Here is a 4403-nt window from a genome sequence, read left to right on the forward strand (position 1 = left end):
TATTGGGCTTTGTGTTTTTATTCAATATTCTGAGAAAAACTTGAGCAGCATTTAGAAGTATCTATCTACCTCTCGACAAACAATGGTTCTGGCCTGACCTTAACTCTGATTATGCTTTAATCTGAACCAGATAACTTTTGTTATCCCAATGTAACACGCTAATTATTCCATGAAAAGGAGAAAACTAACAAAAAGGCAACAACAAATCTTGGCTTCTGTAGCAGGAAATAGATTTTTCTCACTGGATTTAAGCAGTGAAAAGTCACTGCTAAATGGTTGGAGCTAGAAATTGTCGTTTTTTTAACACGGAAGTGCAGAAAAGCAAGTTACTAAATAACAGTCAGAATAGCTGGAAGCTATTACGCTCAGTTTTCCACAGACATTCTTTAAAACAATTCTCTCAGACATCAGTTATCTTCTTTATCACAGAATTTCCCTGCTCACAAATACTGTGAGCAGGAAGTTGGGTGGAACCTAAACACTTGATGCAAAAACACTTTGAGTAAAACAGGTGTTCCAATTCACAGCATTTTTTTTCTCTTCCCCCTATTTTCTCTAAGTATTCGATGTGTTTCCCAATCTTGGTTCCAAGTATTCACTGCCTGAATGCATTACACCTGCATGATCCACGCCTGACTTCAATCTATGACTCATTAAAAGGTTTATGTTGAGTTTTGGTGGCACACCTGATTCAAATGAGACTCATTCATTCATCAGGCATGTTGAACTTGCAGAGGCAGAAGTCCCGAGGAGCAGCATTGGAACAGCCTTTAGTGATATGAGGTAGTTAATTCGAAAACAGAAATAAATAAATATTGCAATCTTGTTGCATGTGCGTTCAATTTTATGCCTGCTAAGCATAGAGAAAGTTGTTTCCTATATTTCAAGTGACAGGACAGACATGACCAAATCTAAACTTTTTACCTGCTTATAAAACAACACATGGAGCAACTTATCAAAATAAACATACTGCTTCCACAAAACACATGGCGGTAGCATCTTCAAGGTTTTCTTAAGCAGGACAGAGAAGGTAGTCAGATGGTAAGAAGAATGGAGGTAAACAGAGGGCAATCCTGGCAGAAAACTAGTTAGGAGCTGTAATACACTTTAGATTGGGGTTTCCTTCCAGCAGAAAAACAACAGGGAATATGCAGCCAGAGTTATTTACATGCTGCTATTTTGCTAACTGCTCCTGAATCATTGGCCAAATTATTCCCAGGAAATGTTTATGTGCCTTTATTATCCATGTCAATTTTATTAAGGCAAAATTGGACAGGAGTCAACCCAACATATGATGGTTTAGAACACATCAGGCATGACACAGGACTCGCTGTAGCATTTAACTTTATGTCTTTGAACAATGCTTTGTCCAGATGGGCCAAACTGTCTGGATGTAGCATTATGTGATGCACAACATGTGACATTTTTACCTTTTCGTTATCTCCTCAGGACACCAGACTGACATTTCAAATGCCATTTTGGAGGGAATATTTTGTTACAGTGAGGCAAGCAGCTGAGGCCTTGAGTTGATAAAGATCACATCATAAAGAACAGTTAGTCGCTGCAATACCAAAGGAGAAGACTGTGTGCCTCGCTTTTCCTTTCTAATTGAGAAATCTTAATAGTTGCATCGTTTCACATGATTATTAAGCAGTTCTGATTAGAAATACTAATTACGTCACATTTTTAAATAAATAAGCTGTCCTTGAATGATTATAATTCCATGCTTAGAACAAGTTTGACTATTGCTATGGTTACAACTATAATTTCCATGTTTTTTGTTCTAAAGTGTTGTGATTAGGGTTATCAACCTTACAGGGTTTTCTTGGGCTTTTGTGTGGAAAAAATGATAAGGTTTAGCTGAGGGTTGAAACCTTTCCTCTGCCAGCTTCATCCTGAATGCACCTTGATCCTACGCATAATATTTTTATTATGTTTATTTCTCATTGGAACAAACCTGCCGATTTGGCAGCAAGTGATGGAAAGTAAGAAATGCTTTAAAAATGTGGCCCCTCATGAGGGGAGCCTCCTGTCACTAAACGAGATAGATAAACTTTCTTGATCTACCATGATATTAAGCTATTGGTACGAAATATGCTCATTTTATAGAAAGAAGCATAAAACAGAATGTCTTGTTAAAAATGACCCAAGCGTAAAAGCAAGAAATTACATCATAAGGGCATTGATCTTGTGTATGTATACGTGTGTTGTTAACTGATTTATCAAAAAAGAAAAACAGATTTTACCCAATCGCTAACATTTTCTCGTGTGTAATGAACAAGCTCGACTGTGAAGCTTTAAACAATCATCCCCCACTGAGAAAAGAGAACTGCCAAGCCTAACGAGCTGTTAGTGAAAGGGACCACGACACCTTTGCCAGCATTAAAGTATCTCAAAGATTTCTCTTGCTCTGACTTTAATTGCTCAATATTTGGAAGCGTGGCCAACAGAGACTAAATGACTTCATTCACTTCCTCAGCAGCCATAAACAAAGTACAACCATTGACAGACTCCAGGTCTAAAACAGAGTAGAAAATCAACGTCATTAACAACGTTTCTCTTTGCTGATTTGCCCAGATGAAATTAATTCATAGGCTGTAGAACTGAAGCTCAATGGGAGAAATCCCAGACAGAGCACTGAAGGGAGTTGAGAATCAAGGATAGTTGCATAGCAAGCATCGGGCTAATAGTACTCAACCCAATAATAATTTAAAAAATGTTTTTTTTTTGTCTTTTTTTCTGTGTTGTATCTAATTGAATGTCTTATTGGAGAATATACTTTCAACTATTATTTATTGTAGTGGAGAGACACAGGTAAATTGCACCAATGCAGTAGTAGTTCTTCAGGAAGTAAGTTTTCAATGCCCTTTTATCATGGCTATGCTACATAAAACATAGCTAAATTATTGTCATAACAGTTAATAATAGAAATCAGTCACTATGCTTTGAATATGAATGTTAATTTTATGTGGGAGTAGAGTGACTTTACATGTGTTTCCTCGTTCTCAGTCCTCTTTGTATCTGTAAATTAGCTAAAAGGTCAGATCCACAATGTTTCATCAGATTTGTTTCGTCAATAAAAGCCAATCCAGATCCCCATGGACTCCTTTGTAATTGCCTGTCTGTGATGTAATAATGTAGTTGGATATAGGAGAAAATATTTTAATGTACTCCTTCAGATTGACAGATTTTGTTACACAACAAAACAGTTTTCAGACAATAATTTTTATTTTGGCATTGAAATCATATAATTTTTCTGTGATCACCATTTTACGGTTTTGTCCATTAAATTAAAATATGTGTTCAGATGAGGCGTGTTTGTAAGACTGAAAATAGTCTTTAAGATATTTACTTTTAAGTAAGCCAACAATTTTGATTTTAAAAATTGCTTTTATTTGTCTGAGATAATACGTATTCTAATTTTTAATGGCATGTTTTCATTAGCTGTAAGTGAAAAATCATCCCAAATGACAGAAGTGAAGGCTTTCAAACATCCATGTGTAATTAATCTGCATAATGTGTTTCACTTGTACTGATACAAATCCTAAAAAAAAAAAATGCTTCTCCATAGTATTCTAATTTCCTGAATGGGATTTTAGTAAAAAACTGTAAACACTGGAGAAAAAAATAAATAAGTGTACTGCTAAAACTAATCATATGGCTCCAAACAGTAACTGAAGACATTGGCACAACCTGTTTGCCTTTTAGAGAAATGTGTGTTTTTGCAGATGTTGTCTGCACTAGAATTGTCCTATGCAAGACAGAGAGTCTGATATTTTCATTCTGACTGTACACAAGAGCTCGACTTAGCTTACAGTGTATTGTCTGTATAGTTTATATAGGCTAATGTTTAAAAATAACTTAATTATTTTTGATGTTTTGGTTTACCTTTATATTGCACTATATCACACAGAACATTGCAATTAAGATCCTCTGGCCATGAAAGAAAACTATAAATCAAGCAAAATGTAAATCATTAAGTAAATGTAAAATCCAATTTCCTTACATCTCATCATATGTGTATTGTGGTTTTGATGAACTTTACAGACAAAAACAAAGCAAAACATAAATAAACTACAAAAGACTGGAACTGAAATAAACCCATGTGGAATATATTCTTCATATATACAATCCTAAAGTAATTTAGGATTGCTTCTGACAGCATTCCAATCTGTGTGTTTTTTTTTTTTTTCTTGTATCTACAGGCTGCAAAACTCACATCTCCATATGATGTGTCAAGAACATGTCTGTACACACAATATAGATGCGTGTTAGCTTGTTCACATATGGGCGCCTTTATCTACCAGGAGATAAAGGACCAAATGATCTGGGGCCAAATGGTGGCATGACCCCAGTTCCTAAAGTATTACAGTAAATTACGCCACTTGTGAAGCTTTTGGAAT

This window comes from Poecilia formosa, unplaced genomic scaffold, assembly GCF_000485575.1.
Source record: "Poecilia formosa unplaced genomic scaffold, Poecilia_formosa-5.1.2 Scaffold46, whole genome shotgun sequence".
In the NCBI taxonomy this organism is placed as follows: Eukaryota; Metazoa; Chordata; class Actinopteri; order Cyprinodontiformes; family Poeciliidae; genus Poecilia; species Poecilia formosa.